This window comes from Rhincodon typus, chromosome 9 (genome assembly GCF_021869965.1).
Source record: "Rhincodon typus isolate 14 chromosome 9, sRhiTyp1.1, whole genome shotgun sequence".
NCBI classification, from domain to species: Eukaryota; Metazoa; Chordata; class Chondrichthyes; order Orectolobiformes; family Rhincodontidae; genus Rhincodon; species Rhincodon typus.
The window spans coordinates 7,792,489-7,813,044 of NC_063340.1; the positions used below are offsets into that span (position 1 = coordinate 7,792,489).

Below are 20,556 nucleotides of genomic sequence, written 5' to 3' on the forward strand. Positions count from 1 at the left end.
AGGGAAGGCATGGGGAGGGAAGAGGGGGAGGTGACGGCCTTGTTGTATTATCACTAGACTGTTAAACTCAGAGACCCAGGAATGTTGTGAGGACCACGACAGATGGTGGAATTTGAATTCAATAACAAAAGAATCTGGAAACAAGAGACTAATGACGACTATGAATCCATTGTTGATTGTTGGAAAAGCCAATCTGGCTCACTCATGTCCTTTGGGAAAGGAAACTGTCATCCTTACCTGTTCTGACCTACATGTGACTCCAGACCCAAAACAATGTGATTGACTCTTAACTGCCCTCTGGACAATTAGGGATGGACAATAAATGCTGGCCTAGTCGGTGACATCCTCATCCTGAAAATGAATTAAGAAAAAATCTGGGTTGGGGAGACATTGATAGGGGAGAGAGGAGTAGGGGAGACATGGAGGAGGGGCTGAAGGTAGAAGTGGGATAAGGAGGTGGAGGTAGGGGAGATGGCATAGGGGAGAAGGAGGGTAGGGGAGAGCTGGTTAAGGGAGACGGGATTGGGAAGGGGAGTTGGGAGTAGCGGAACAGGGGGTATCAGGGAGATTTGGGTTGGACAGTGGGATAGACGAAGGGGAAGACAGCAGGGGCGAAAACAGTGATGGAATGTGGTGGAGGGAGGAGAAGGGGAGAGAAGCACGAGGGAGCAATTCTGTAGCGTGCAAAAGCAAGCACAGAATTGTCGTTTAATAAGGTTGTGATATTTTGCATAACACTGCACTGGCGTATCCCGGACATGCTTTTGTAATATTACATTTACTGTGTAATTGGCGGCATCAAAATTCCAGAGCCCTTTAGCAGGTGAATGGATACTGCAAAGTTCCTGCTCCTATGATGCTGCTTGGCCTGCTGTGTTCATCCAGCTCTACAACTTGTTATCGCAGGGTTCATCAGTGGGTCACTGGAACTGAAATTTATTGAGCAGAAACACCCTGTTTTGGGTTGTGCCTGATACATGAATCAAATAAATATCCCCAGATCTGTGACCCGTTCCTGGAATATTCCCACTGCCTATGTCCATTGCCAACACAGGGGGTATACTTGCCATCCAGGCAGTCACTACTTGGAGATAGCATTGCCTTCAAAGACCAGGACCATCTGCAACACTGCACATACGGAAACAACTCAATGTCAACTTTTTCGAATGCCTGCCTAGTGTTAGATGTTTCTGTAGTTTTAACAAGGCCAAGCTGGGAGGGAGGAGGGAAAGGGATCCGAGTGCAAAGGCAGGTATGAGCCGAGCACAGGCTTTTCCTGCCTGGAGAGTCTCGCTCCAGAGGTCACAGTTTCAGGACAAGAGGGTAGGCCATTGACGCCTGAGATGAGGAAAAACCGAAGGGCAGTGAACCTGTTGAATTCTCCACTGCACAATGCTTTGGAGGCCAAGTCAGCCAACATATTCAGGAAACAGATGGATAAATTTATCGATTTTAAAGGCATCACGGGCCGAAAGCAGGAATACGGCATTGAGATAAAGGATCAACCACGACCATATGAAATGGTGGAGCAGCCTCGAAGGGCTGAATGTACTTAACAACTCAGCCTCGACAGCCACACGAGGTAAAGAATTCCACAGATTCATTGCCCTCTGACAGAAGAAATTCATCTCCATCTCTATCCAAAGTGGGTGACCCCTTACTCTGAAATGATGCACTCTGGTGCTACGTTCTCCCATGACAGGAAACACCCCTCAGAATCTACTCTGAGGAGCCTCTTAAAAATCTTCCATGTTTCAAATACCAAAACATATTTTGTGAATATTGAATTCACCTTCTCGCCAGTGGGATAGTAAGAAGTGTAACAAGCCTCGTCATCCAGGGAAACGGGTCAATGTTCAGGGGCCACAAGGTCCAAAGCTGCCCAGGGCAGAATTTAAATTCAATGAATAAAAATCTGCAATTGAAAGCTGATCTCCGTGATAACGACCACGGCAACATTTGTTGTGAGGGCGGCACAGTGGCTCAGCGGTTAGCACTGCTGCCTCACAGCAGTGGGTTCGATTCCACCCTCGGGCAACTGTCTGTGTGGAGTTCTCCCCGTGTCTGCGTGGGTTTCCTCCGGGTGCTCCGGTTTCCTCCCACAGTCGAAAGGTGTGCAGGTTAGGGTGGATTGGCCGTGCTAAATTGCCCATAGTGTCCAGGGATGTGCAGGGGTCAGATGGATTAGCCATGGGAAATGCAGAGTTACAGGGATAGGGTAAGGAGGTGGGTTTGGGTAGGATGCTCTCGAGAGGCTCAGTGTGGACTCGATGGGCCAAATGGCCTGCTTCCACTCTGTAGGGATTCTGCGATTCCAACACATCTGGCTCCCTTGCGCTGTTGTGACCCAATCTGGCCTAGACATGACTCCAGACCCACAGCAACTGCCCTCTGCCCTTTGCACTCTGTTGAACAGCATTCAGAAAGGGTAACAAATGCAGATCTTGCCAGCAATGCCCACATCCTATCAGGAAAAGCAGCTTCTCTTGCTGCACTAAAGAAAGCAGTAAGTGGCCTTTCTAATGGGGTTTCTTCCTCCAGGTACAAGTGAAGCTCAGGATTTAAGGAACGATGCTGTTGCAAAAGGGCAAATACAATACTGGGTGAATCCAAACAATGTGTATCAGCTGCTGTTTGTGACATTGTATCTTAACAGGAAATGACAGGGACAATAAATTATTTCCACTGGTTGGGGGTTCTAGAACAAGGGGCATAGTCTGAGAATTAGGGCCGGACCAGTCAGGAGAGATGTCAGGAAGCACTTCTATGCATAAAGGGTGGGAGAGGTTTGGAACCCTCTTCCACAAATGGCAGTGGATGTTGGATCCGTTGTTAATTTTAAATCTGAGGTAGATAAATTTTTTTCTCAAACAAAGGTGTTAAGGGATATGGTCCAAAGGTGGGTATATGGAGTTAGGTCACAGATCAGCCATGATCTCAGTAAACTGGGGAACAGGTTCGAGGGGCTGAATGGTCAACCCCTGTTCTGATGTAACGTCAGTATCAAGAACGTTAAGGTTCCAAAGGTCTTCACAATGCCTCAATAATGCATTCAAAACAGAGACAGTTCCCAAAGATTAAGACTGAGCTCGGATTGCAGAGATAATGATGTGAAATCGCCATTTCATCATTGTTAACAAAACAAATTCCCAGTCAAACATTGATTAAAATTGCTCAGTCACGTTAGCTCACAACATATGAAAGACCAGCAACCCTCACTAAGTGCTGTTATTTATAACTTGACATGCACAATCATCAATAGCTGGTTACAAACTGCTGCCTATTATATTGTTTTTTGGACACAATTTTCCACAGTGCTTGCATCAGTACTTGACACAACTAGAACAGTGTCGCATGATGACTCTGAGAACATATTTTATTTAGCAACACAATGCATGATTATAGGCTTCCAGATGAGCATACTATTTCTGATAAAAGGCAGTCAGGGATACACTTTTATTTTTCTCCTCACAGTTACCAGCATTATCACCATTGAATACTATACAAGTATATACTAATTAGGAGCAACTCTTCCACCAGCTAATGAGAAATGAAGAGAAACATATAACATGCCAACTCAACAAAGCTTGCAATTACAGTATGTGGGAGATCTGATGACCCAGCGGGACCTGCAAATTGCAAAGTAATACTATTCCAGCCTCTGTGCTGGGGTAATAATCTTGTTGCTAACAACTTGCGATTGGTGCGGTGTTGAAAAAAAAAGTATATTAATGCATAATTTTCAGATTCAAATTAAAGACTTAAAAGGCAGGAGCCGGAGGTCTTGCGACACGGGTGTAGTGTCCTTGCCTCTCAACTAGAAGCTCTAGGTTTGAGTCCCATTCCCAGGACATGACAGTTAAAGGGGAATATGTCCATGACGTGTTGAACATCAATCTGCACATCCTAGCAACATCTCAGCAGCAGGGTGTAGGTGCAGGGGAATCTCCTGGCCAGCTTAATGCGCAGTGAGGCCCCTCACTCTACAGCGTCTAGTTTCTGGCTGGCGATCTGCTCTGCTGTGGCGCTGACATAAGCATGTGCTTTGTCCACTTTGACGCAGCAACGCTTTCAAGTGTCTAAAAGACGCGACACCGAACCTCTGCACCACCAGAAATGAGCGAGGGTCATTCCTGATGAAAAGTCATTGACTGGAAACGCCAACCCTGTTATTCTCTCCATGGATGCTGCCTGACCTGCTGAGTACTTCCAGCATTCTCTTGTTTTAATTTCAGATTTTCAGTGTTCTGTATTTTCTTACAATCTGCTGCTGTGCTTGCGTGCTACTGGCAGTGCTGGACTGACACTGTGCCGCAAAGGCTGTTCCGAAAGTAAGCCAATGTGGATATAAATATAAATATCCACATTATCGCATGGCTCTGGAAAGATAACACATCAAGACCCAGCCCAAGGGCCTTAATTGTCCTGTCCAATTTACAAGAAAATGACAGCCCAGCAGCATAAATGCATGCAGCTCCAGATGGGCAGGAAGATTAACTATCCCAGCTATCTTCAAATCTTCAACAGATTGTGTGCAAAAGGCTGCAATGAACACTGACAGGGCTCCACGCAACAGCAGCCAAGTTAGAGAGAGTAGGACGTGCCAATGGACTACGTGACTGTCACTCTGGCTCTGCCCATGCCAGGTCTCAGCATATGGAGATAAAGGATAGGGGGATATCACACAGAGTTCAACATCTTTTGATCTACGATTTTTCCATGCTTTTTGACTTCCTCTGGTCTTCTATAAATTAGTTTCCTGCAACTGTGCTCGCTGAGCAAAAGAAGCCAACAGTCCACTCGGCACATATGCCCACAATCAATGGGCAGTCTTTCTGACAGGGTACTGAAGTGACAGCTCAGTGCCCGGATCCCAATGCTGCTCCGTCAATGTGCAGCACCGTGCTCTGTTTACCAGCTAGCGCTAAGGGCAGGGGAGTCTCCTGGCTCGCTAGATTTGACATGGAGCTGACTGCGCCACTGGCAAAACAGGCATAAACTGAGTGCACGTGAATAAAACTTACAGGACATTCTCCTTCTGTAATTCACCACCCAACAGGCTTTAATAAGTCAACGAGGAACAGTTTTCTGCTTGTAAAACTCAACCGGGTCATTCTGGTCATTTTAGTAGCAACAGCTTCCAAAGGATCTCAGCTTCTTCTGCCAGATTTTATTGGCCCTATGTAATGCTCGCTTTGCCCCTCCAAGTTAACTCAGCAGCCAGCTTTTTTATTTTACAATCAAAGGTCTTTATCCAGCTGAAGGTAGTGAAAAAACTAGGAAATTAAGCAGAGCAGTGAACCTGTACATTCCAATTGGCTGACAGCCATTACAAGATTTTCAAAGATTTAATTTGTGGACAGCAAAGTATTTTCCCTTGGTGCTTGCCATCAGCCTCTACGTTCTGAAATCAGAACCAAGCTCCCACTGATATCAATCCAAGCTTTTAAAATTGCTTGTAAAATCCACATCTGAAGTTACGTAATTTTTTTTCCCCTTCTTTAGTTTGCTCTGCCTTTCGCTTCTATTGGCAAAATTGTTGAAGTTTGCAGCTTGCCAGTTTGCCTATTCAAAGTTATGGATGGTCCAATGGAGCTGAACTATGGTGCTTGTCAAATGTTAAATGCTCATCTGTTTAAAATGCCCCGAGCCAAATGTCACTCAGTCACTGATCACCACATTGCAGTAAATGGTTTCAAAGGGCCCTCTGTAAAGCTGATGGAATGGTTGTTTCTTTGCCTGCAATCAAGGCTACATGTTTTCTTCCATGAACAGTATCCAGCAACTGGCTAATGCAACGTAAGTCAACACTGTCCCACTGTCATCAGATGGGACTGGCGGTGAGTTTAACCTGAGGGTCACCGCGCTGCAGGCAAGGGGAAAGGTTGAGAAGGAGGGTCCTTCATGGTAACCCTACCCAGTGCAGGAATTGAGCCAGCTCTGTTGCTGTTATTCTGCATTGCAAACCAGCCACCCACTGCACTCACCAAACTCCATGATAATGCAACTGCGGCAGCAGAGACCACGTTCAACATGCATGTTCCGTCTGGGCATTAATTCCCAGCACGTCGGCTTGCAATTCCTTTCCTTGAATCCTTGTAGTTGCTCGCAACAGAAAGCTGCAGCTACTGCATTTGACAGTTCGTAAACAAAGGCCATAAACGGCCTCACACACCCTTTCATTCTGGCAAGCACAAGGGGCTGGATATTTGTGCACTTGTGGCGTGTGGGGTGACCAGCTCACCACCTTCCCAACCACCCCAGCCTGGCCACCATCATATGGGATATTGGGAAGGTGGTGGTAGCAGGAGATGTGATGAGATGGGCAGCTGGCATCAGGTAGGCTGCCCTATCCCCAAGATTTAAAGAAAGAACTAAGGGTCACGTCAACTTATAAAGGCTCGACTGACACCAATAATCATGCCCTATCCATGACATTATTAGTATGGCAGGCAGGTGGAAGTGGGCAGCTTGTTTTTATTTTTGAAACCAGTTTTTATAAGGATGAGGAGGAAAAGTTACAAGGCACCAGCCCAAAAAAAATTAGCACTTCCCCTCCCATGACTCCAACATCCGGCTCCTTCCTTTTTTATGGGATGCAGATCAGGCCAGAATTTGTGCCCGGCCCAATTGATCAGCTCTGTAGGCCTTTCCAGAGTCATCACCACTTCTGTTGGTCAGGAGTCACGTGTAGGCTAGAACCGGGTCGATGACAGCAGATCTCCTTCCCTGAGGGAGCCAGGCAAGTTTTTAACAACAACTGACAACAATCACATGGTCACTATTAAGGCTGGCTTTTCACATCCCCAAATTTTAATGCACTCAAATTTCAACATCTGTCAGGGTGGGATTCAAACTCACGTCCCACTCGAGCATTAGCCTGGAGCTGTGCATCACGAGGCCAGTTCAAACACCACTACACCACCTCTGTAAGGCGCTAGAATCCATACTGCTCACATCCCACTGGCCTTGCTGGAGTCCAGGATCCATTGGGAGCCTCCTGTGTCCAGTTGCAAGCTCGTTATTGGTCTTTTGCCCACCAGAGCAGCAGAAAATGGGTGTCTTCCTGAAGAGGAGTTATAGGAAGGATATTATTAAGCTGGAGAGGTTTCAACAAAGACTTACCAGAATGTTGCCCGGGAATGGAGGGTTTGAGTTATAAGAAGAGGCTGGATAGGCTGGGAACTTTTTTCATTGGAGCGTAGAAGGTTGAGCAGTGACCGTACAGAGGATTACAAAATCATGAGGGGTGTAAATAAGGTGAACGGCAGGTTTCTTTTCCCTAGGGTGGGGGATTTCAGGACCACAGGACATATTTTTAAGGTGAGAGGAGAAAGAACTAAAAAGGACATGAGAGGCAACTTTTTACCTCAAAGGGTGGTCAATGTGAGGAATGAACCTCCTGAAGAAGTGGTGGATGCAGGTACAGTTACAACATTTAAAAGACATTTTGATAAGTTCATGAATAAGAAATGTTTGGAGGGATAGGGGCCAAGTGCAGGCAGGTGGGACTAGTTTAGTCTGGGATTGTGGTTGGCATGGACATGTTGGACAGAAGGGTCTGTTTCCATGCTGTATGGGTCTATGAGTATGCCTCTATAAGTCCTACTCCACCCTTGTTAGCACCAAGTACAGCAAGTTATCATTGCAGAGCTGATACGCTTTTCCATAGCCAAAACCCAACTGAATTTAAAGGTTTCTTAAGGGGAGATGGAGAATAGACAAGCCATCTGCCTCTCCTACTTCCCTACAAAATTCTGCCCAGAGTAATTGAAACGAAAGGGAAATCCAGTGGTGGTTGTACCTTTTCGCACAAATTTCAGATCACTCCAATGTCAGCAATAAGCAGTTGAAAATGTTCCTCATTTTTCTACAACTGGGAATTTTTTCATTTAGATTGAGCTCTGACGGTGAACTACACATCTAGGTCATTACATGGAGCTGTCATTCGGAGTGGGAACATGTAACTTCCCGAATCTTTCGAAGGACGACCGTAAAATATTACAGATGTTAGGAATCTGGGCCGAAAACAGACAATGCTGAAAATACTTCACAGGTCAGGCAACATCTGTGGGGATTTAACAGACATTCAGTGGCCTGAAATGTTAACTCTGTTTCTGTACTTTGTCCGCAGGTGCCTCCTGAATTACTCACTGTGTACTTCCAACATTTGCTGCTCCCTTTTGGATGCAAACTTGACAAATTTGCAGAAGGACCAGAAAAGGGACCAATACTTCTGCTTTAAGGAGTTTTAAACTTTTCCGAAAATACAGTGGTGTCAGTAAGATCTGATGTACTCTTATTTGTCAATTCTGTGACCTTTTCTAATCTAATTCAGTATCGTACTCTTTGTGGAATTTCCTGTATAACAGCATGATCTAAGTAGGCAATTGCTGATTTCCTCCACACTAATTTGCCTCCGTGTTTCTTTTTATCATTTTATTCTTTTCTCACTTCAGGAAGCAGAGAGCTGGGCACACCCCTATCGACATCAATGGAGCTGACGTGGAGATGGTTGAGAGCGTCAAGTTCCTAAGAGTGATAATCACCAACAATCTGTCCCGGACCACCCACGCTGACGCGAGGGTCAAGAAGGCATAACAATGCCTCTCCTTCCTCAGAAGGCTAAGAAAATTCAGCATGTCCATAAGGATTCTCACCAACTTTTACAGATACACCATTGAAAATATTCTCTATGGGTCCATCACAGCTTGATACAGCAACTGCTCTGCCCAGGACCATAAGAAACTACAGAGTTGTGATCACAGCCCAGACCATCATGAAAGCCAACCTTACACCCATGGCCGTGGAAAGGCAGCCAACATCATCAAAGCCTCCTCAAACCCGACTATAGTCTCTTCCAACCTCTTCCGTCAAGCAGAAGATACAAAAGCTTAAACACACATACTAATGGGTTCAAGAACTGCTTCTTACCCGCTGTTATCAGATTTCTGAATGGACCTCGTAAATTTCAAATCTAATGTTGATCTTGCTTTTCGCGAACCTTCTTTGCAGCTGTAACTTTGTATTCCTCGCTCTGTTCAATCACTGTATGATCTTTGCATGGAATGATCTGTCTGTACTGAGCAGAAAACTAAACTTCACTATACCTAGGTACATGTGACAATAATCAAATCAAATCAATCATTTTAACATTTTTCATTCTTTAATCCCTGTTATCACCTACATTTTTTTCAAGTTCTTTATTCACTCATCCTTAAATAACAATTCAAACAAAAGCTGAAGACCTATATAGTTCATTAAGTCTGTTCCTTCCAGATGATCACCTACAATTTGAATCGTGAACTCTGATATTACCACTGTAAGGTTCATGAATAGGACGAAGACTTAACCTTTACATATTTCTATTAGCACTTTCCACAGCCACTGTTTATGATAATAGCAAACGTGGATAACTGACATTCAACTTCCATCATTTGATTTTAACACCCACAACTTTAGAAAATTAAAAGAACAAACTTTGATCCAAAAAGGCTGTCATGATCACCTGACCATGGATTGAGGTAAGTTCTGTAGAACTAATTTGAGGTATACAACACTCACCTGTACTTTAATGGCCATTAATCTAAAGACATTAGAACCAGTCAGCAATGTCAGAGAGAAGAAATTCACATCTCTTGTTTTAATTCACAGTTTGTGTGATAATTTCATATACTAGGAGTTGAAACGTTGCCTGCAGGGTATTCAGTTTGGAAAAACAATGGACCTAAACTCAGGAATACATCAATGAACCATGTTTCAGAAGCTTGTTTGGCAGAACGAAGACAGAAGGAAGACTGGATTTGTAAGCAAGTGCTGGGTCCTCTCTCGCTCTCCGTCTGATGATCTCTTGAAAGTTGTGTCCACTGATAAAGCAACTTGGGAAAACAACCACTCACCAAGAACTGAGGATTGCACAGATTTCACTACTGGTGAGAAAACAAGACAACTAAACAGTGAACTCAGATTTCACCCTCACAATTCCAAGCCTGAATATCCCTTAAATTTATTACCTGTGTGTGTGTCTGCGTCTGCGTGTGTGCATGTGTTTGATGGTGTACTTTTTTTCAGGATGGTAGGAAACAAAATTCCTCTTCGACTCAAGATGGCCTTTGCAATTTGGCTCCATAATTTTCTAGCAAACTAGGTTTTAATTGAACTGTGATCGTTGCATGTTAAGAAAGAAATAACAATAATTGTTGTGATCAACTGAAAGAGAGTTATAAAAAGGGGAGCTAATCCTCCTCCTCACATGCTAGTAAAGCACCAGACATCGCAGAAGCACGTTATAGTCAATAAGTACTTTTCGAAATGTAGTCATTGCTGTGAAGCACAAAACATGGCAGCCAATTTGAACACAGACAAGTCCCACATACAGGAATGTAATAATGACGAGGAAATTGCATTAATGAAGTTGACTGAGGGATAATGTTGGACAGGACACAGGCTGTTCCACAAAGTGGTGCCGTAGAATTTTCCACATCTCCCGCACAAGGCAAATCTTTTTTTTAGAATCACTATAGTGTGGAAACAGGCCAGTTAGCCCATTGAGTCCACAATGACACTCTGAAGAGCATCCCACCCAGACCCTCACCCCGACCCTATCCCTGCATCTCCCATGACTAATCCACCAAGCCTGCACATCCCTGGACACTTGGGGCCATTTAGCATGGCCAACCCACCTAACCTGCACATCCTTGGACTGTGGGAGAAAACTGGAGCACCCGGAGGAAACCCACGCAGACACAGGGAGAAGGGGAGATGATGGCCTAGTGGTATTATCACTGAACTGTTATTCCAGAGACCCAGGGACCTGGGTTTGAATCCTGCCACAGCAGCTGGTGGAATTTGAATTCAATAAATATCTGGAATTAAGAGTCTAACGATAACATGAATCCATTGCTGGTTTACTAATGTCCTTTAGGGAAGGAAACTGCCATCCTTACCTGGTCTGGCCTACCTGTGACTCCAGACCCACAGCAATGTGGTTGACTCATAACTGCCCTCTGGACAATTAAGGATAGGCAATAAATGCTGGCCCAGCCAGCAACACCCTCATCCCGTAAATGAATAAAGGAAAAAAATAAAGAAATGTGCAAACTCCACACACATAGTCACCTGAGGGTGGAATCAAATCTGGGTCCCTGGTGCTGTGAGGCAGCAGTGTTAACCACTGAGCCACTGTGCCACCTCTAAAGATGAATTTTGACTGAACATCACAACCAAAAGAAGGCATCTTCAACAGTGCAACACTCCCTTAGTATTGCATCAGGGCGTTAGCCTCAATTTCAGCACTTAGGTCCTGCAGTGGACGTGAATTTGGAATCCTAAGATGCAGAGGCGATAATGCAAACAGCTGAGCTACAGCTGATACAGAACAGCCAAGCGATTGATTCAAAGTGCTGTAATTATTCTCCTGTTCCTGGCACCCTTGTGTTACTTTAACGCCCTCCCGACCTTGTTCTTTCCCCCAAGCCTTACCCAACTGTGTGCAGTATCCACTCCTGAGCTCCATGGCTTTCTATGGTCTAACAACCCAGCTTAATCCTCTCCTCATCCTACATCTGCGGACAGCTTTCAACGGTGGGCACTGGATAAGTCTTGCCTCACACTCTCCTTTTCCATCGCTGGGTGGAGATCAGTGTTGGCAGGGTTACTGAGTCTGCAGTTTCCAAATCCCAATCCCAATCAATGCTGGCTCAAACAGTGCGAATGGGACAAGCAGCCCTGATGACACAATGAAGAAGTTCGGAAAAGTGATGGAAAAGGAGAGTTAGCTTTCAACAACAAGTACGATCCCACATCTGCGTGAAGTTGCCAATGTACAGATTAGGAAGGGGAACGTCGTGCAAAGGGGGATCCTGGGAATTTTCAGAGTTGGGAGGAGAATCTGTTGCTGGTTGACAACTAAATTGGTAAAACAGAATCATAGGGATGTACAGCACAGAAACAGACCCTTCGCTCCATCAAAAAGCCCAAGCAATACTACTGAGCTGGCTGTTGAAGGAGGAAAATTGGAGGAACATGAGGTAGTTAGTCATTCTAAAGAACAACTGAATCCATTAGGATAAGAGTAACTGGGAGGTGGTGGTGTCCTTGGTCTGGTATTCTAAAGGCCCAATAGTATGCGGTCCTGGGTTCAAATTCTACCAAGCGCAATTAAAATTCAACTAATAGACAGGGAGTTGTAAGTGTCGATACCGCGTGGAGCTGGAGGGACACAGCAGGTCAGGCAGCCTCAGAGATGCAGGAAAGTTGACGTTACAGGTCGGGACCCTTCATCAGGACTGGAGTTGAAAGCTGGTCTCAGTGATGGCAACCATACCAATTGTCACAAAACCCATTTGGTTCTTATTTTTTAAGTTCAATCATGGGATGTGGGCAATACTGCTTGGACCGTCATTTATTGCCCATCCCTAATTGCCCAGAGGGCAGTTAAGAGTCAACCACATTGCTGTGGGTCTGGAGTGACATGTAGACCAGACCAGGTAAGGATGGCAGTTTCCTTCCCTGAAGGACATTAGTGAACCAGATGGGTTCCTCCTAACCAACAATCAGCAATGGATTCATGGTCATGATTAGACTCTCCACCATGTGCCGTGGCAGGAGTTGAACCCAGATTCTCAGAACATTGCCTGGGTCTCTGGATTAACAGCCTAGCGATAAAATCATTAGACCATTCCTCTCCCTGCCTACATTCACTAATCTCCTTCAGCAGGATTAAAGATGATCAAGGATATGCAAGTATGTAGATTTGAGATTAAAATCAGATCAGCCATGATCTTACTGAATGATAGAGCGGGCTCAATGGGCTGTGTGGCCTCCTCTTGATCCTTTGTTTAGGGAAGAAAATCTGCTGTCCTTACCCGGCCTGGCGTACATGTGACTCCAGATCCAAAGCAATATGGCTGACTGTGCTAACTGTGCTCTGAAACGGTCCAGCAAGCCACCGAGCAATTGGGAATGGACAAAAAAATCTGGCCTTGTCAGGCATTCCGACATTCTGTGAAGGAATGAAAAAGCACCACGGACACTTCAACAGAATGAGAGAATCCCTACAGTGTGGAAGCAGGCCATTCAGCCCATCAAGTCCACACTGACCCTCTGAAGAGCATCCCACCCAGACCAACCTCCTTTACCCTGTCCCTGTAAATACTGTGTTTCCCATGGCTAAATCACCTAGTCTACATGTCACTGGGCACTATGAGGCAATTTAGCATGGCCAATCCACCTAACCTGCACATCTCTGCACATGGGGATTGGCATTTGCGTTTTTTGGTTGACAGTCAGTTTCCAAACCCAGCCGGATGATTAAAGCTGAAGTCCACTCACTACTTTTGGGTGGAGAGCAGAATGGTTAACTGAGGATAGCGGAGCCTCCTTGACACCCAATGAGCACCCAGCTTGATGCGAAGGACCTTCAGACTGATGTAATACAACAGTAACAGCATGGAGACATTCTAAGCTTTCACTGGGCACTCTGCCATCTCACTAACTGCTCAGGCAGCAAACTCAGGATCATCTGTGACCTGCTCGGAACACACTCCGAGCGACTGATCACGGTCGAAAATCAATATTTAGCCGGTGCGCATGCAGAAAAGTCACCGAATACCCACAATTATGAAAGTTCTTGTTCGTCATCACAGTTACGGTAGCTGTGACACACACGCAAAAATACAGCGACTGCAAGGCTAACATAATTGGACAAACTAAACATCAAAGCTGAACTCATCCTGATGCACAATGCACCGACACTCCATTCAATTTTTGACACAGTAACGGTTTCTGTTTCAGTAGAAAACAATCTGACCTTTCTTATGAAGAGCACACAGATGTTGCAGCACTTGCCTGACATCACTGATTGCCATGGCAACATTCTTAGAGTGACTACTGGTCTGTAATGCATAATCAGTCCAATCACAGCCCAACAAGGAAAGACCCTGTGATGAAAACCACACGAATCCTTCCCGCTCCCGCAAATGGTAATCCCCCAATTACCTCTCTTGGTAGAAGCCTCTGTCTTATCCGCACCTCATTGGCCGTGGAGTTCTGTATTGCATCCAGCGGGATCACAAGGTGAAAGCAATAACACCCACTGTTCTCTATAAATATTCCTGAAAATCCTCAAGACCATAAAACAGATACAACGTTCATCGGGAAGCCAACACTGAAATGCTGGGAAGCACGCAGGGAGTGGAAAGGGGGAGAGAGGAGTGGGAAAGGAATGATTTAAGATTCTAGGCAGACCTGGGTGTCACTGTGGCTCAGTGGCTAGCACTGCTGCCTCACAGCGCTAGGGACTTGGGTTCGATTCCACCCTCAGGTAACTGTGTGGAGTTTGTCTCCCTATGTCTGTGTGGGTTTCCTCCGAGTGCTCCTATTTCCTTCCACTGCCCAAAGGTGTGCACATTAGGGTGGATTAGCCATGCTAAATTGCCCATAGTGTCTGGGGATGTGCAGGCTAGGTGGATTAGGAAATGTGGGCCTACGGGCATAGAGTAGGGGTGTGTATCTGGGTTGAATGTTCTTGAAGGGTTGGTGTGGACTCAATGGGTTGAATGACCTCTATCCACACTGTAGGGATTCTATGTTTTGAGTGAACTTGAACTGAGATGGAATTTGTAAATCCCAGAACAGAACAAAACAACGGAGGTGGGAAGTGAGGGAAGGCCTAACTGGTAGAAGTCAGAGAAACAGTTCTGCAGATTGCTGCCCCCAGAAAGCAGATGATACGACCCTGAGCTCAAATTTCCTGAATATACTGTAAACGTTTAGGTTGGGCTTCAGGATCGAGTTTCGAGATGGATGTGGAGCTAAAGGATTAAATGATCCCAGAGAGGATCCACCTCACGCCCAGGACCCCGTCACTAGGTTCCTGAATGGGGAACAGTTCTGCCTAATGGCAGCCACGTCATTTGTAGCATAATCCCCCATAATTCCCAAAGCTGGAATCTGTCAAACCAGCGTGGTATTGAGAGAGTGCTGCATTGTCGAAAGTACCATCTTTCAGATAGGACATTAAGCCTCGCCCCCACCTGCTCTCTCAGGTAAATGCTAAAAGGAAACAAGATGCTATTCAAGAAAACAGCAACAGTTAAGCCTCATTGAAGATTCTTGGGTGACAGCCCACACATCCATCAGTCAGTTGAAATGATCGCACCCAAGGCAAAACTTAGCTTGACTGGCAGCTCTTGTAATCTGTTCTGTCAATTGCATAATGTTTATTTACACAAGATTAGGAATTGAGTGCAGTTTCTGATATCGAAGCTCAGGATGACTGACAGTTTTATAGCGCTGTAATAAAAAGCTTTTTTTAAAAAATAGGTGAAAGGTGATAAAAGTGCTCATAATTTTTTTAAAAAAGCTTTTACACACACGCTATTGTTACATTGTGTCTGCGCAGGCTGTGTTTTTCTTAATTCACTTATTGGATATGGATGTGGATCTGGTTGGCATTTATTGTCCATCCCTAATTGCTGTTGACAAGGTGGTGCCTTTTTGAACCGCTGCAGCCCATTTTGTGTAAGGCGTGAACAGGCATGGAGTGTGGCGTTGAAGGATATGAGGGATCAAGGGCCCCAGGGTGGCATAGAGACGTAGGTGGGACATTTTGAATGTTCTTTCCTAAAGGTTCCATCACCCAGACTGAGGGCCAATGCACCACAGCTCCTTGAAAAGCTGGCCCGCTAAACGATCAGAATAGGAGATGCCTATCCCCACCCTGGAGCAGACTAGAGTGAGACACAGAGTGCACCTTTAACAGAAGATGATAGAAGCAGAATTAGACCATTCGGCCCACTCTGCCATTCAATCATGGCTGATGTTTCTTAATCTCATTCTCCTGCCTTCTTCCCATAACCCTTGATCCCCTTACCAATCAAGAACCTATCTATCTCTGTCTTAGATACACTCAATGACTCGGCCTCCACAACCTTCTGCAGCAATGAGTTCCACAGATTCACCACCCTCTGGCTGAAGAAATTCCTCCTCTTCTCAGTTCTAAAGGGTCGCCTGTTCACTCTGAAGCTGTGCCCTCAGGTCCTAGTCTCCCCTGCTCGCGGAAACATCTTCTCCACATCCACACTATCCAGGCCCCTCAGTTTTCTGTAAATTTTAATCAGATTCTCCCCCCACCTCATCCTCCTAAACTCCATCGAGTACAGACCAAGAGTCCTCCATTGTACCTCACATTATTAAGCCTTCATCCCTGGGATTATTCTTGTGAATGTAGTCTGGGCCCACTCCAAAGCCAGCACATCCTTCCTTTGATACAGGGCCCAAAATTGCTCACAACATTCCAAATATGGGCTGACCTCTTTTCGCGAAAAAGTGGGAGATGCAGGGAATGAGACCACAAATCCCAGAATCTTGACTGAGATGCCATTTTTAAAGGTAGTCAAACCCCCCTTGACTCCATGCAAATCCATCTCTTAGCATGTGAACATCTGTCTCACTCTTTTTCTTATTGTCTGCGCGGTGTCACAGTGGACCTCCTCTCAGTCCTGTACTTCCTCCCAATGCCTCCCCTACGCATTGTGATACTAAACCATGCTGGAATTAAAAGCAGAAAGTGCTGGAGAAAGTCAGCAGATCTGGCAGAGAGAGAGGAACATTTCAAGACCAATTTGACTCCAGTGCTTTTATTTCAGATTTCTGACATCTGTGGTACTGTACTTTGGTTTAACTGATGTTATGAGTTTGCCAACATGATAAAAGGTCAACGCAAGTTGTGTCATGCTTTGAGACAAACGGACGGCAATAAAACTTTTACAATAATGGGACTATAAAGATAGGCTCCGCTCTTATGGATTTCCATCCGCTATGAACACAAAACTCACAATAACCTAACTCCCTGGGGTTTCAATGGCTTATTATTGCTTTTCTCTCATGCCCATTTTCAAGGCCAACAAATTTTCACAAGCCTACGCTTGATTGTGACTCTTCTCTGTCACTGTTGACATGTGGGTTTTGGCATATGGGGAGGTAGTGGCCTCATGGTCTTAGACTTTTAGATTCAGATTTTACTGTCACATGTGCTCGATGCAGAAGTACAGGAATATGAAGGTACCTAGATACAAAAAACTTAGGTACAAAGTAGTAAAAAGACAAAGTTTAAAAATTTAAGCTTTACCTTCATAAGTAGAATAAGTAGAAAAATAGAGGAATAAGGTAGGAAAGGTTTACCAGGATGCTGCCCACATTAGAGGGTATCTAAAAGTTCCTTAAACACCCCTATCATATCTGCCTCCTCCACCACCTCCGGGCAGCATGTTCCAGACACTTACCACTCTCTGTCAAAAAACTTGCCCCTCACATCCCTTTGAACTTCCCCCCTCTCACCTTAAATGCATGCCCCTTGTATTAGACACTTCAACTCTGGGGGAAAAGAAATTCTAACTGTCAACCCTACGTATGCATCTCATAATTTTACAGACTTTTCTCAAGTCCTCCCATCTACACGCCTCATTGCCATGGAAAGGCAGCCAACATCAACAAAGACCCCTCCCACCCCAGTTACAACCTCTTCCAACCTCTTCCATCAGGCAGAAGATACAGAAGCTTAAACACAGGTACCAACAGGTTCAAGAACAGCTTCTTCCTCACTGTTGTTAGACTTCTGAACGGATCTTTCTAATTTCAATTCTGTTTTGATCTTGTTTTCGTGCACCTCCTGTGCAGCCACAACCTTGTATACCTCGCTCTGTCTAAGCACCCTATGATCTGTATGACCTTGTATGTTACGATCTGCCCGTACTGCATGCAAAACGAAACTTTTCACTGTACTTAGGTACATGTGACAATAATAAATCAAATCAAATCAAAGAAGGGTATGAGCTATAAGGAGAGGCGAGAAAAACTCAGGTTGTTTTCTCTGGAGCAGTGGAGGCTGAGGGGAGACTTGACAGAAATCTATAAAATGATGAGATGCATAGATAGGGTTGACTGTCAGAACTTTTTCCCAGAGTTGAAATGTGTAATGCTAGGGGGCATGCATTTAAGGTGAGAGGCAAAAAGTTCAAAGGAGATATGAGGGGCAGGTTTTTTTACACAGAGAGCGGTAGGAGTCTGGAACATGCTGCCAGGGGTGGTGGTGGAGGCAGATACGATAGGGGCGTTTAAGGGACTTTTAGATAAGCAGATAAATAAGCAAGAAATGGAGGGATATGGACTAAGGTCAGGCAGAAGGGCTTTGTGTCGTGTGCGGCACAACAGCGTGGGCCGAGGGGCCTGTTCCTGTGCTGCACAGTTGTATGCTCTGTGAAACTGCTGTCCTTACCTGGTCTGGCCTATATGTGACTCCAGTCCCACAGCAATGTGACTGGCTCTCAACTGCTCTCTAGGAAATTGGGGATAGGAAATAAATAGTGGCCGAGCCTGTGCTGCTGCTTCAATAGTTTCCACTTTCATGATGATTTCAGCAAAACTGGCCATTTGTTGTCTCGATTTGTCACGGTGGCAACAAAAGATACTTCTTGCTATTTAAGACAGTAGAAGCTGTGGCTGAATATTGACAAGTCAGTACTTTTATTTCATTTTCAAATTGCCATGCTGGAAGAACTTCACTGTAGTTTTTCTTTTAATTGCTTCCTAGGCCTAGACACTAAAGTTGCAAAAATTTACCATAATTTGTCATCATTCTCAAACAATTTTCAAATAGCACAGAACAAAAACAGGATTTTAGTCAGGCTTTCCAAAATCCCTCAGTCAAGTTGTGTGCACTAATTCACGCTGGCTCAAAGTAACCCCCATGAAAGCCAACAGGTGAATGACGACCAGGCAGAACCGCAGTGCAGTTTCGATGCACAATAAGCTGTTGGAAGTTCTCTATAGGGTGTGAATCTTGGCAGCTCAAAAGATGTCAAATGTAGGACCGCACTTGCTTTTTGTTTTAAATTCATGGACTGTGGGCTTTGCCAACTGCCCATCTGTAGTTGCCCTTGAGAAGGTGGTGGTGAGCTGCGTTCTTGAACCGTTGCAGTCTGTTTGGTGTCGGTATACACACAATGCCATCAGGGAGGGAGTTTCTTGACTTTAACCCAGCAACACTGAGGGGATGGTGATATCTTTCAAACTCAGGGCGGTGTGTGGCTTTGAAGGCAACTTGCAGGAGGTGGTGTTCCCATGTATCTGCTGCCCTTGCCTTTTTAGATGGTAGTGGTCATGAGTTTGGAAGGTGCGGTCTAAAGAGCCTTGGTGACTTTTTGCGGTGCATCTCATAGATGGCACACTCTGCTGCCAGTGAGTGTCAACGGCGATGGCGGCGAATGTTAGTGGATGTGGTGCCAATGAGGCAGGCTGTTTTGTCCTGGAGGGCATCAAGTTTCTTGAGTATTGTTGGAGCTGTGCTCACTCCGGCAAGTGGGGAGTATTCTATCACACTCCCAACGTGTGCTTTGTAGATTGGCAAATAAACTTTGGGAGTAAGGAAGTGAGCTACCTGCGGCAAGATTCCTAGTCTCTGACCTGCTCCTGTGTTTCTATGGTTAGTTCAATTCAGTTTCTGGTCAATGATAGCCTTCAGGATGCTGATAGTGAGGAATTCAATGATGGCAATGCTCTTCAATATCAATTGTTGGAGACGACCATTGCCTAGGATTTGTGTGGCATGAATGGAACTTGCCACTTGTCAGCTCAAACCGGGATACTTTCCAGGTCCTGCTGCGTTTGGATATGGACTGGTTTATTTTCCGAGGAGCCACAATTGGTGCTGAACATTGCACAATCATCATTGAACATTTCCACCTTATGAGGGAGGGAAGGTTTTTTATGACGGGCCAAATGCCCACCTTCTGCATTAGAACACTTTAGTGATTCGGTAGCAGTTGGAGATAGTTGGGCCGAGGACCCTACCCTGAGGAACTCCTGCAGAGATGTCCTGGAGCTGAGGAAATTGACCTCCAACAACCACAACCATCTTCCTATGTGCCAGCTTTGACTCCAACTAGCGGAGATTCCCATTCATTCCAGTTTGGTTAGGAATCTTCAAAGCCGCACTCGGTCAAATGTGGCCTTGATGTCAAAGGCTGTCACTCTTGCCTCACCACTTCAGTTCGGCTCTTTTCTCTATGTTTGAACCACGGCTGTAATGAGGCAGGAGCTGAGTGGTTCTGGCAGACACCAAACTGGGCATCAGAGAGCAGGTTATTGCTGAACAGATTGTTGCTTGATAGCACTGTTAATAAGACATCCCATCACTGTACTGATGACCGAGAGTGGACAGGTAAGGCTGTAACTGGTTGGATTCGATTTATCCCATGCCTTATGCACAGTACAAACTTGAGCAATTTCCTCCTTTGTCAAGTAAAATGCCAGTGATATAGCACTAGTAGAACAGCACTGTTACAGGAAGCAACACACACTGACAGCACTGTTACAGGGGGCAGTGTACACTGACAGCACTGTTACAGGAAACAACATACACTGACAGCATTGTTACAGGGGGCAGCGCACACTGACAGCATTGTTACAGGGGGCAGCGCACACTGACAGCACTGTTACAGGGAGCAGTGTACACTGACAGCACTGTTACAGGGGGCAGCGTACACTGACAGCACT

The 20,556-nt window shown here is 45.3% G+C and overlaps 1 protein-coding gene across 5 annotated transcripts in view; it reads right to left on the reverse strand.

Moving 5' to 3' along the window:
- The window catches only part of LOC109936216 (1-phosphatidylinositol 4,5-bisphosphate phosphodiesterase beta-4-like), a 537,830-nt gene that overhangs the window by 371,076 nt on the left and 146,198 nt on the right, over positions 1–20,556 (reverse strand). The window lies entirely within an intron of this gene.